General features: G+C 40.0%; 1 protein-coding gene across 10 annotated transcripts in view; it reads right to left on the bottom strand.

The window, feature by feature from the left end:
- The window catches only part of AGPAT3 (1-acylglycerol-3-phosphate O-acyltransferase 3), a 156459-nt gene that overhangs the window by 9928 nt on the left and 132766 nt on the right, over positions 1 to 13765 (bottom strand). The window contains exons 9-13 of one of the 10 annotated variants that reach the window (XR_003852851.1): positions 10014 to 10148; positions 9528 to 9628; positions 9259 to 9317; positions 8989 to 9121; positions 8280 to 8388 (exon numbers count right to left, since the gene is read on the bottom strand). The exons of 6 other annotated variants lie outside the window; for them this stretch is intronic. The gene's annotated coding sequence lies outside the window, so the exon portion shown is untranslated. Of the gene's footprint in view, positions 1 to 8279; positions 8389 to 8988; positions 9122 to 9258; positions 9318 to 9517; positions 9629 to 10013; positions 10149 to 13765 lie in introns of all 10 variants that reach the window. 3 more of the 10 variants (XR_003852850.1, XR_003852848.1, XR_003852849.1) reach the window with 3 other exon arrangements.

Here is a 13765-nt window from a genome sequence, read left to right as displayed (position 1 = left end):
CTTCCCTCAGTAGGCTCAACTATAACCTTAACAACACTCTGTCCTGCCTTATTCTGTGACTTTTTTTTCCTGTATCCTTCCCACCCCACCCATCATAATGTATATTTTATGCACCCTCTGTACTACACTTCATGCATCTGATGAAGTAGACTCTGTCCTTGAAAGCTCATGCTTCAATAGAGCAGAGTTGCTTACCTGAAATGGGTGTTCTCAGAGGACAGCAGAATGCCAGTCCTCACACATGTATGGTATCATCCAATGGACCCCGGCATGGAAAGCTTATGTCAGCGTTTCTAGAACTTTCACTGAGACTCACGGAGCATGCCCATGCATTATGCCAAGCAACCATGCAGGGTCCCTTCAGTCTAATTATATAGCAAAAAATAAAACACCACCATGAAGTGGAGATCAGACTCCACAGGAAGGTGGATGGGTCTCCTGAGGACTGACATCCTGCAATCCTTGGAGAACACCTGTTACAGGTAAGCAATGCTGCTTTCTTCAAGGACAAGCAGAATGGTAATCACACATGGGTGAAACCCTAGTTACAGGCAGCCTTTCAACTAAAAAGGAGACAAAAAAATCCAAAAACTAGTGCCAAATGGCACAACAGTATTTTTGTTGGCACCAGCCCTTTTTTATTTGGATATGAACCCTAATGGGGGGGCGGGGGGGGGGGCCCGCCTGAACAAAAATAACGGGTTATAGGCAGGAACAGAGTGGGTTCTATACCTCAAACAAGTTCCAGCAGACAGACTGGCTAAACCTGCTATCACATAGGCCATCCCTGTGCAAACAGTAGTGCAATGTGAATGAGTGGATAGAATTCCACATTTCAGCCTTGCAGATGTTCTCCATGGGGACTGATCGTAAGTGGGCCACTGACGATGCCATGGCTGGGACAGTGCGAGTCCCCTGACAAGATAAAATCCCACTTGAGCATAACAACGAGATGCAGTCTGCTAGCCAATTGGAGAACGTCTGTTTGGCAACGGCAATCTCCAGCTTGCCCTTAAAAAAAGAAACAAATGGCTGGGTGGACTTTCTATGGGCTTTTGTCTGCTTCAGATAGAATGGCTAAGGCTCTTGCAATCCAAACTGTGCAGGGTTTATTCACTAAAGAAAATATGTTTAAAAGTGTGCCTCTAGCTTTCTCCTTTTCCTTTTTCTTATAGGAGGCTCTAGAGATCAGTTTGTCTCGAATCACAGCCTTCAAACATTTCCAAAATATCAATGGGACATATGATCTGCAGAATTAAATTGGAGATATTCAGAAATTTCCTTCTGTAACTTCACACAATATGACTCATTAGCCAATAAAACAATTTAATCTCCAAAAGCGATTCCTGGCATCCACCTGGGCTAACATGATATCAATCCAAATTAGAGCATGGTCGGACCAAGTTATAGATCCGATTTCCGTACTAGCCACCTGGTTAACTATAGCTTTTTTTTATCTATTGATACGTGAATATGAATCATGTGGTTTAGAGAACAAGGTGTAATTGCTAATCTTAGGAAAATGTCTCCAAATATGTATCAGATTCCACTTAGTCATGCTTCCCCCAGAAAAATTATCCAGTTTGGGAGATTTAGTAATATTAGAGTCCCCTCACAAAATCAAATGCCCCTCCACCCAATTCCCTAGAACATCTGCCAATCATTCAAAGAAACATTGATCTTTATTTGGGCCATAACAATGACTAGAGTGTACTTTTAATCCCCAACTCTATTTGAACAATAATAATCTCCCCAATGGATCCCCATATCGTCTATTAAACTGACCCCATATGTTTGGAGAACAAAATTCCCACCCCTGTATACGTCTCTTCTTTAGGAGCTGTGGCAAAAAATCTATGCATGTAATCAGACATCACATGTTCATACCATCTTTTTCAAATGATTTTCTTGGACAAAAGCTATCAAAACATTCATTAAAAACAACTCCCTGTAAAATAATTGCCACTTCATACGCATATCCAGACCCTTTACAGTTATAGAGTATATACGATATTTAGCCATTATATGTAAACCGTTGTGATGGCAAAACCAAATGACGGTATATAAAACTTGATAAATAAATTAAATAAATATGCAGTGACTTTAAGAATGTCTCTCATTCCAAAAGTAGTAACCCAAAAATCCCAAAGAGGTATAGCACCCATACTCCAAATCCTCATGCAATCTATTCCCTCCCATAGCCCAAAATCTCCCCCCTCCATATCACTTCTAACAAATCTTGCCCTTAAACCACTCAACCCTTCCCTTTTATCTGCCCTCCTCTAATCGCAGATCCTTACCCTTCAGTGGAGGTATGAGTATCATCCCAAGGCCTCCTTATTCCTGAGAAGCCCCACATAACCTATAAACAGCAAAAAGCCATACCACAGTATTGGAAACATAGATCTAAATGGTACACTCTTCTGAAAATTGATTTTATCTCCTTTTGATCTTATTTGCATTAGTTTTGTGTGGTCCTGTTCCAGGCCCTTCCACATTGAACAACAAAAATATTAAAGTAATTTTGCTTTTTCCTCATCAGCCTCCTTCCCTTCACCTTTGAGTCTCACAATGTCACTTTTGCACTTCCTTTCACTAACATCAAAAAATGGTCTTGCCCTGCCATTTATTCCTTATTTTTTTTTATTCCTTTTGAATTTTTGCATTCCTACTTCCACAGCTTCTCTTAGCTTTTCCACATATTGTTGCTTGTCTTCCACTTTCTGTGATCTCTTGTAGTTTATGAATGCTAACCTATTCTCCCTTATCTTTTCAGCTACTTCTTTAAAAATAGAATGGCCTCTTTTTTCCCCCCTTACCTTTATTTACTTTCCTAACAAAAAGGTTAGTTGCCCTTATACCTTTTTAGTTTTGCCCACTTCTTTTCTACTTTCCCTAGATTTTCCCAGCCAGCTAACTCCTCCTTGAGGTACTCCCTCATTTTAACAAAATTAGTTTGTTCAAAGGCAAAGGACCTTTGCCTTTGAACAAACCTTCCTCTCTTGTGGTCTAATACTGAACCACACCATCCAGTGGTAACTGGATCCCAGACGATCAACTACAATGTCAGAGATACTGTCCCAATTGGTAAGTACCAGGTTCGGTACTGCCCCCTTCAGTGTGGGTTCTGTTACCAACTGACAGAACAATTCTCCTTGCAGAGAAATCAGGATCTCTGTTTCTAGAAGACATTGCAGCTGGGATGTCCCAAACATCTGGCTAACTGGAAGTCCCCTAAAAATAGCACCTCCCTTTTCATAGCAATTTTGTAATTTTCTCCATTAAATCTCCATCCATCTCCTCTGTTTGTGATGGAGGTCTGAATATTACACAATATAAATAGATGTTCCAGGCCCTCTTTCCAAATTAACCTACAGTGCCTCCTCCTTATATATATATATATATATATATATATATATATATATATATATATATATATATATAATGCCACACCTCCTTCCCTTCCTTCTCAGTCCTTCCTGAATAGACTGTAGCCTGGTATAACTATATTGTAGTCATGGATTTCTGTGTACCATGTCTCCATGACAGCAACTACATTTAAATCTTCTTCAATAACTGGCCTCGAGAGCCAGGACTTTATTTCCTATACTATGAGCTTATAGTACAGTGTTTTGTTAAGATATGTATGGATAATCAAGTAGATTATTTATAGATGTTTTGAATCAAAGCAGAATGAAGATGAGTTATTGATGTTGCCCTAATCTGATAGACTAACTTTGGCAGGGAGATGTTTTCCTGATTTTGTATAGCAATCAGCGTCAAAGACAAGGTTTGCTTCTTCATTGGCAAGATATTGGCTTTTGAGACACAAAGTTGCATAGATTTCCTGAAAGTTTAGTTTTCTAAATAAAACAATAATATACTCCTACAGTCTGGTGTATGAAGAGTTTTGGAAAGAAAGCTGGTAAAACAACAGATTGATCTAACTGAAATTGAAATACAACTATTGGCAAAAACTTTGGGTGAATTCTTAGTGTCAATCTATTCTTGAAAATTTGAGCAAAAGCTTGTTGAATAATTAAAGCTTGATGTTCATTTTCTCTATGGGCTGGTTATTACTATTAAGAATAAAACTTTACAAGATAAAAATTTGAGATCCACTATAGCACAAGAGGTTCAGTGTTGCCAGTATTATATTGAGTTACCATTGTGTAAGAGGAAGTTTAACTGAAGGACAAAGATTATAGAGGCCTTTAATAAATGTATCAACTACAGGACATTGAGAAATTGGTTGTCATTCACAATGGTGGTGATAAGCTGTTCTAGCCTTTAAATGTAGTCTGAGTGAATTAGATTTCAAAGCTGAATTGAAGAGGTTAAGAAGGTACTGAAGAGGCATATTTGTTGAACAGTTAAATGGGTCTAGTTCTTCATTGGAACACTGAACAAATCTCTTCCATTTGAAATTATGACTGTCTAGTAGATGGCTTCCTAGATGCTACGATGACTTCTGCAGGAAAAGACAGATTGAACTAGAAGGCTTTCAGCATCCATGCTGTTACAGCTAGTGATAGGTTTGGGTAAAGAATTAACCTATTATTCCATGTTAGCAATGTTGGAAACACATGGATATAAATGGATGGAGCTATTGCAGTTTTCTGCAGCCACAGAAACCAAACTTGGTTGGGCCAAAATACACTATTAGAATTATTTTTTTCTTCTTTTTATCTTCAAGATAGTTTTTGATATGAAAGGAAGAGAGAGAAATGCATACAGGTGCTGTGTGCATCAAAAGTGTCGATTGCTAGAGCATTTGGAGTTAGTCTCTTCGAGCAGTAGAGTGGGAGTTTTTTGGGACAGCAAAGGGATTTGTGGTGTTCCCAACAATGAAAAAGGTAACTCATTGTGTTTCAATAAAAAGACCACCCATGAGTTTGAAGCCAATGATTCAAAGAATTGGCTAAAACATTGAACTTCCCCGGAAAATACATGGCATTTAGATAAATTTTCCTGTTGCCCAAGTCCATAGCAGAAGATTTTCAAACTAGCACGAGCGCGTCCATGTGCGCATGCTACCCGGTGTGCACACCTTGACGTGCCGAGCCCGCGCCTAGCCGTTCTGCCTTTCCCCGTTCCCTACCCCCACCCCACCTTCCCTTCCTCTATCTCCCCCGCCCTTTCCCCACCTTTTTCTTGTTTTAAAACTTACTTCAGCCCTGGGGCTGAAGTAAGTTGTGCGCGCCGGCCAACTGATGGCGAGCGATCCCCAGCACAGCAGCCTTGTGGAGGCCTCTGGCCCAGCCCCCGGACCACCCCTTTTTGCAAGCCCCGGGGACTTACATGTGTCCTGGAGCTTTAGGCCCGGCAAATGTAACTCTTTGAAAATCTGGCCCATATTGTTTGTGCATGCTTGTTTGGCAAAGGGTCACAAAACTTATGCTACCTTGTTTATGTAGTACATGGCTACTTTATTATCCATCTTAAATTTGAACTTCTGTTTCCTTTAGCCATTTCCTGAAAACAAGGAGAGCTTTGAATATGGCTTTTAGTTACAAAAGATTGATTTGACAATTTTAATCTTGAATATTCCAAGTTACCCAAGAGCATAATGCATTGAGATGAAACATTGCCTTTAACACCTGCTGCATTTGAGGATGAATAAAAGTTTATCCACATAATAGGTTCAACAGCTGGGTACACCACAGTAGAGACTGAATAAGTGTTTCGTTCTTCTTATGGTGAAAAACACTGGTTGGGTATAACAATTCTAGTGATGTCTCAAATACCACTGGGTTTATCTCATGTTTAGGCAAACAAGTGGAATTACATAAACTGTGGCTGTCATGCAACCCAACATTCTCAAGTCATTTTTAGCTATAACTGTGGTTCGGTTGGTCATTTTGCAAACTGTGAGAGTCGCTCTCTACAAGGGAAGAAACACTTTGCCTTCTTTGGCATTGAGTTAAGCTCCTATGAGTTCCATTTGATTAGAAATCCAAGGATGATATTTCTTCTGATATGTGCTGCTACTATTGCAAGGCACTTGGTGAAAATCCTTGGTGCTGCCAATAGGCCAAATGGCAGGACTTGATATGGATAATGATGCATGTCTAGTACAAACTACATATTTCCTGTGATCTTTGTAAATGGCTGTGTGCATATAAGCAACCTTTAGATCAGGGGTGGGCAAACATTTTGTGCAGGGGCCGTATTACAAGTTTTTATCCATCATGGGGGCCGGAGACATGCTGTGGGTGAGGTGGGGTTAGAGTTTCTTGACCTTGAGAGACAAAACTAAAAATAAACACAGGTCACTCCGTTTTTAAAAAACATCTTTATTTACTGTTGAAAAATACATAGCTACAATAATTCTCTCAAGGTGGAGAATACATAAACAGAAGTTAATGTAGGACTAGGATTCAAAGTGGCAACATTCTGATTTTCAAGTCTAGGTTTTGGGTGGGAGAAACAGGATTATAAAAATCCTTTTCCTTTTACATAACTTCACTACTGAAAGATGCCATCTTTAATGCTTTGCTTAAATGTGAACAATGTGATCAATGCAAGAAACATAGCTACGCTTTAGTTTATTACACTACTGAAATATGTCATCTTTAGTTCTCTGCTGAATGTGATCAAAGAAGTTGGTCACCCCTATTCACTATGGCATCAAAGTCTGGGGTCAGCTTTGTTGTTGAAATAAGCAACAGTGAGCTGAGATTCTGGTCTGTCAATTGGGATTTGTAACAAGATTTGTTGCACTTCATCAGTGAAAATGTTCACACACATAGGTAGAGCAAACAAAACTAAGATTTTCTGAGCCTGTGAGAACTTATCTTCATTCAACCTCGCATAAAATTTATCCTGCATTTCTGACTTGTACTTTTCTTTCAAGATGGAATCACTCTGGAAATCAATGAGCTCTAGCTGCAATTCTTTGGGGGCTTTTTCATAGTCAAATGACGTGGGCATGACACCAGCTCCAGCGTGTTTTCAATCTTCTCAAAGTCCAAGAAGTGACGGGAAAATTCCAAGTGCAAATCACTCACAATTTTGCTGTACCTGGCTGATTGCTCTGAGGACACTTCTAAGCCTTGGAGTGATCTGAAGTGAGCGAAGAGATTACTCTTCAGTTGTTCTGAAAACAACAGTAGCTTGACTTTGTGCACGTATTGTGTTAAAGCTTTCAAACACATTCTTGCCCCTGTAGTTTCAAATTAAGATCATTTAAATGTGCAATGATATCCACACCAAAGGCAAGATTGCATATCCAGTTTGGATCCTTTAATTCTGGGAAGTCCTTTTCTTTCCCTTTCATTTCCAAGAAGTGGATAATTTCATTTTGAAGTTCCCACACATGCTGCAACATTTTTCCTAAGCTTAGCCAGTGGACATTGCTATGGTAAAGCAAATCCCAGTGTTTAGCATCTATGTCATCAAGAAGGGAGATGAACTGACAATGAGCGAGTCCCTTTGACCTAATGTCGTTCACTATTTGCACTTCTGTGTGAACAACATGCTCCATGTCCAGGACATTTTTGCATAGTGCCTCCTGATGTATAATACAGTGTAGAGATGTAAGTTGTTGTGTTGGGTCCTCTTCTTTTATTTTGTCCTCTATTCCTTTGAGGAAGAGAGGACAAACCTTTTTATCAGTTAAATTTGCTGACCTGTCTGTGATGACATTTACCATTTTACTCCAGGGGAGTTTCAAACATTGAAGACAGCTAGACACTGCATCGTACAGAACCATTTCTCTTGTTCTAACTTTCATCGATTCCAATGACAAAAATTCTTCTGTGATTTCAATTTTGCTGACAAAAATCAAGAGCTGTGCTGTGTTCTTGATGTCAGTGCTTTTATCGAGAGCTAGTGAAAGTATGTGAATGAATGTGCTTTCCTATTCAACTCAGAGGCCAAATATTCACTGACTGCTTCAACACAATGAGTAATAATTTTTCTTGACAAACTAAAGCTCCCAAATTTTGTTTGAGAGTCAGGACAGAGTATACCAGCAACATCAACCATGCAAGCTTTCAAAAACTCTCCTTCTGAAAAAGGCTTATTTTCTCTTGCAATCTTAAAGGCTAAAACGTAAGTCACTTTTGTAACTACTTCCTGAAGTGTGGATTGTTGAACAAAAATATTTTGCTGATCAGTTAATTTAGTATTAGGTTTTTCAGATTTCAATAACTTTCCCTCATTTAAGTTATGCCTATAATTGGGATGCTTTGTAGTGAAATGGCAATTCAAATTGTACTTTTTCAAAACTGTGATATGCTCCTGATAGATCAAGCATATAGGCTTTGAGTACATACTTATAAAGAAAAAAATATTTAACTTTCCATTCTGGATTGAAATCCTGACATTCATTAAATACTTTTCTTTTCTTCGGAGCACTCATTTTTCAATTAAATCTTCCTTTTCCTGAAAAAGAACAGAGTCAGAAAAATGAGGCAATACTGAGCAGAAATGAAACTGCACAGGGCTTGTTTTTGTTAAAGCAAACATTGCAATAGCTCCGTTTTTTTATGAATGTACTACAGAAAGTATGTTCTTTGTCTCCCTCATGACATTTGTTATTCAGAAGGTACATACTGAAAAAACAAACAAACCCAAAAAACAAGAACTGAGGCTTTGCAAAACAGTGGACCCTTGACTTATGAACTCAATTCATTCCAGAGGGCTGGTTGTAACTCACTATTTTTTCCATAAGAAATAATGGAAATACCCATAATGCGTTCCGAACCTCCCAAAGCACCCCTTACCTAAGATTTCATAATAAAAAAAGGGTTGTATAATGTGCGTAATTACCAGAAACACCTATAATTTACCTAGTGTACTCACCAAAAAGTTAATGTGCCTAGCCTACCAGAACCACAATTTCATACTGTACTCACCATTCAAGTTGACATCTGTGGCTTGCAGGAAGGGAGGATTCTCCCCTCCCCACCCCTCAGAGCACATCTCTGGCCCCCAAACACTCATTTCCCCCTCCCAGCATACTCATTCCTCCCTTCCTGATACCTTGCTGTAGCCAGCTGAGTGCTACACTCCCTTTCTGCTGCTGCACAGAAGCTTCCTTGGTCACCAGTGATGCTGTTGCTTGCTGCAATACCATGCCAGGTCTTCCTATGTGCTCCTGTGAATATTTGCAGCGCTGTTAAGAAAAAAAGCCAATGCCACCTCATTTTATTTTCAATAAATTACAATTACAATTTTCTAACTCCAGACCTAGCTACAACTCAGGAGCACACTGCAAAAGGAATAAAAAATAACATTGTAATTCAAACTTACTTTTACGCTCTTCTTTGTAGCAATAGTTGGTGAAACAGCAGGTTTTAGTCTTTGTAGTACTAAAAAAAAAATGTGCAGCTATGAATGACTGTGTATGTATATACAAGTGAATGCATGTGTGTGAGTGACTGAGTGTTTTCATAGTGTCTATGTCTGAGTCTCACATCTCCAGCACCAGTCTCACCTTCCAATCATCATGCTGAATATCCACTTCCCCCACTCTTGCTTTCCCTCCTGTCCCACAGTACTAACAACTCACATGAACTCACTTTAATGCCCAGGATGTAACAGGGAGTAAATCACTTGACTGTCCTGCACACAGCAGACAATTCTGGGACTCAAATTTGGCACCTCTGTAGAAGTGGAAAGGCTAGGGAGGGAAATAGTAAAGAAAGAGAAACAATAATAAAAAAAATACAACATCCCCCTTAGCAGTAAAATTGATCTCCAGTGTATTTAATAAAAATTCAAATTAAAAAAGAAAAACAAACTAACTCCACTCCCTCCCCCCCCTCCCAAACAAAAATTTCTTCTCTTCCTACATTCGTTATCTGAGATAATATCACTAATCTCCGGTTTCTCCCACCCAAAACCTAAGACCAGAAAACAAGAATGCTGTCTCAATAATTGTCTCAAGGTGGAAAATACATAAACAAAAGTTAATGTCGGATTCAAAGTGGCAACATTCTGATTTTCAAGTCTAGATTTCAGGTGGGAGAACCCGTGGATTAAAAAATCCTTTTCCTTTTACATACCTTCAGAAAACGATGGATCAAAGAAGGAACCGTTGCTTGATGAGCTGCAGCAGTGATGCATAATCAGCCTGTCGCCAGCACAATCCATCTGCACCCAGCACGAGTTTCCAATTATTTAGTCCTCTGATTGGTTTGCTGAAAAGGTGCCAATCCGATAATCAGCCCAGCTGCACCTCTGCTGACCTGCCCGCCTTTGCACGTGCTGTCGCATTGTGGACTCAGACAATTGGCTTGTTTTAATGAACCCAGCCAATCGATTCTCAGATCTGGAGCCGCCCCTTTATACACTTACCTCCTCCCCCCGCCCCTCCATGTGTCAATCATATCTCCAATCCAATGAGAAACCACATCTCCTCCACAAGAAGAAATCATTAAGGTCAAATGCAGTAATGCACCTGTGTCACCCCATGACAGCATCATCATCCAAGGCAGGACACTGGAATCTCATGAATCGTGTCAAAGCGTCATGTTCAGCCTTGGATGATGACATTGTGAACTCAGGAAAGATACAGGTAATCTTGGGCCACATCTAATGCACATTTTGAAACATGCCACGGGCCAGACAGGTGGCAAAGACAGGCCAGATTGGGCCCATGGATCATAGTTTGCCCACCCCTACTTTAGATCCAAATGATGAGGCAATCTTCAATGTCCATTTTGAAAGAGTTAATTTCAAACTTCTCTCTTTTCAGGAATTTAACTCCTGGAAGTCCAAAATTGGGTGAAGGTCTGAGTTTTTTGGGATAAGGAAGGCTTTGGAGTAGAAACCCCTTTTCTCCCTCTCTAACACTGGAACTTGTTCTATTGCTATAGCTTTGAACAGGGAGCTTAGTAACCATGCCTGGATCAGTGTCAGTCGCTGAAGAAAGAACTGACATGAAGGATTAAATGGTGGTAGTTCTAAAAAAAAAAAAACCAAAACAAAAAAACACAAACAAATGACAACCTTCTCAAGCTATCCTAAGAAACCATCTCTTATGAGTGACCACTGGTCTTGGAAATGTACCGTGTTTCTCTAGTAATAAACCCTACCCTGAAAATAAGCCCTAGCTTGATTTTCAGGATTTGTGGAGTAGGGCTTGAAATATAAGCCCTACTCCAAAAACAAGCCCTAGCTTTTAAGAGGATGAGCGGTTCCACCCCAAGACTTGCCCTCCCCCCTCAAGACTTACCGAAAGTCCCGGGGGAGGGGGCAGATGGGGGGTTGTAAAAAAAACAAACACAAAAACCAAACCCCAACCCTTCAAATTTAATTCATTGCAACTCCCCAACCCCCGCCCAATGGACGGTCCATTGCTCCTACCATGTGACAGAGGCTGGCCAATGGCACCGATAGCCTGCCACATGTTCGGAGAGGGGGTGCAATGAAGTAAATTTGAAGGGTTGGGGTGGGTTGGGGTTTTTTAAAATTTTTTTAAATTTTTTACAACCCCTTTGTAATTAATCAAATTTGAAGGGTTGGGCGGGTTTCGGGTACCGTTTCGGGCGGGCAGCTGAAATAAAATCAGCCCATTCGACCATATGATAGTACCGTGTTTCCCCGAAAATAAGACATCCCTGAAAATAAGCCCTAACCATTTTTCGGAACTAAAAAAGAATATAAGACCTGTCTTATTATCGGAGAATCATGGTAGCAGTCTCTCTCATACTGGAAGCAATTGTAAAAGATGAGATGGTTTAAAATCTAGATAATCAAAAATGAGGACCTGATTTCTGTGAAGGCTTTTGAGGAGTCCTGTGTTGCATCTTATCCCTAGGATGAAATCTTGTATGCTACTGCCGAAGATAAGTTTGTGGTGGTTGTGGGCATTGCCTGTGGTATGAATAAGGCTGCTATTTTCTTCTAGCATAATTATGCCTTTTGCAAGAAGGCTGTTGGCATTTTTCTGCGAGTATTTGATACTTTTCCATATTTAATATATAATTAAAGTTCTCACCTGTAACACGTATTCTTCATACAGCAGAATAAAATCAGCCATGCAAGTGAATGTCAGCTGATGGCACTGAGATGGAAGAATACTATCAGATCTCAGAAAAGCTGGGAAGATTTTTCTGAGCATTTGCTGGTCTTCCTGGGCAGCCACCCACTGAATGATTTTCCTCAATCTAACTTATAGCAAGTCAGTATAAACTGCTTTAGAATATGCAGTACAAAAATGGAAAGAAATGAATACAAGTCAGCTGTAAAAGGAGAAGTAGCTGATTTATTGTATTGTCTAAAGAAAACTCCTGCTACAGGTGAGTAACAACTTTCTCCATGGACAAGCAGGATAAAGTCAGCCACACAAGTCCCAAACTGAGGGTTATATATGATTATTTTGCTATTTGAGACTTTTAAGGTTATATAAGTGAGGATGAAGGTTACAACTGAAGGAATTAGCTAAATAATCTGTCATCTTGACAGGAAGCATTTTCTAGGCAGTAATGAATAGTAAAAGGTATGGATGCAAAACCAAGTGGCAGACCAAACATGCAACAAAGAAGCTGCTTTAGTCCTAACTTGAAAGGCCTTTAACTTTACTTTGAAGATGTAACCCTGACTGATTGTAGCGATAAGTGATGAAATCATAGATTCAAGTTAAAAAAAAAAAAAGTCCTCTTGGTAACTGAAAATTCTCACTTACTGGATTGAAAGAAAAGCTGAGTTGCCTACTTGCAACAGGTGTTCTCCAAGGACAGCAAGATGTCAGTGCTCACATCTGATAGAGCTAGCCTGGAACTTTTATATCAAAGTTTCTAGAACTTTAACAGTGCCCTACTGGGCATGTGCAGGCTGGCATGATCCCATATGTCTACACGAGGGACCCTCAGTCTATTTTATTTAGCATATATTTGGAAAAGCCAATTCTGAGGGGAGGCAGGTTTCATAAGGCCCGACATCCTGCTGTCCTCAGAGAATACCTGTTATAAAACTGCTTTCTCCAAGGACAAGCAGGATGGCAGTCCTCACAAGTAAGAAATCCATAGCCCCAAAAGAAAAAAAACACAAAACAGTGCCAAAGGGCACAAAAAACAGTGACTAGCAACAGGCTTTTTCTTCTTTACTTTTCTTATGAGTAGACCAGAACAAAAACAATGGGCTCTGAGAGGGAATGGAGTTTGTTCAACACCTCAAAATGTTTCTACAGGACAGTCTGGCTGAACTTACTGTCTTGTCAGGAGTCCCTGTCCAAACAATAAGGTGATGTGAATGTGTGGAGACAAATCCACATTGTAGCTTTGCAGATTTCCTCCATGAGAGTGATCTCAGCTGAACTACTGATACTGCCATGACTCTGACACTATGATCCTTGACATGACCCACCAGATCCAGGCCCGTCTAGGCATAACAGGAAATATAATCTGCTGGACAACTGGACAATGTGTGTTAGATAATGGCGATCCCAAGATTGTTTGTGTCAAAAAAAACCCCAAAAAGTTGGGTGGACTTTCTATGGGCTTCAACCCACTCCAGGTAGAAATCCAAGGCTCTCTTATAATCCAAACTATGCAGTGCTTGTTCACCTTGATGGACATGTGGCCTGGAAAAGGAAGTTAGAAAGATGACTGTTTAAGATGGAATTCCAATAACCCCTTAGGCAGAAACTTATGATGAGTGCGCTGAACCACGCTATCATGATAAGGTGGATAAGTTATTAAAACTTGAAGCTCCCTGACTCTGTGGGCTCAAGTCATTACCACCAAAAACAGGACCTTCCAGGACAGGTGATTCATACTGCAGAGCACAGTAGCTCAAAGGGTGCTTTCATCAG

This window comes from Rhinatrema bivittatum, chromosome 15 (genome assembly GCF_901001135.1).
Source record: "Rhinatrema bivittatum chromosome 15, aRhiBiv1.1, whole genome shotgun sequence".
Taxonomy (NCBI): Eukaryota; Metazoa; Chordata; class Amphibia; order Gymnophiona; family Rhinatrematidae; genus Rhinatrema; species Rhinatrema bivittatum.
The sequence above is the reverse complement of the archived record's forward strand: the minus strand, read 5'-3'. Positions and strand labels throughout refer to the sequence as shown.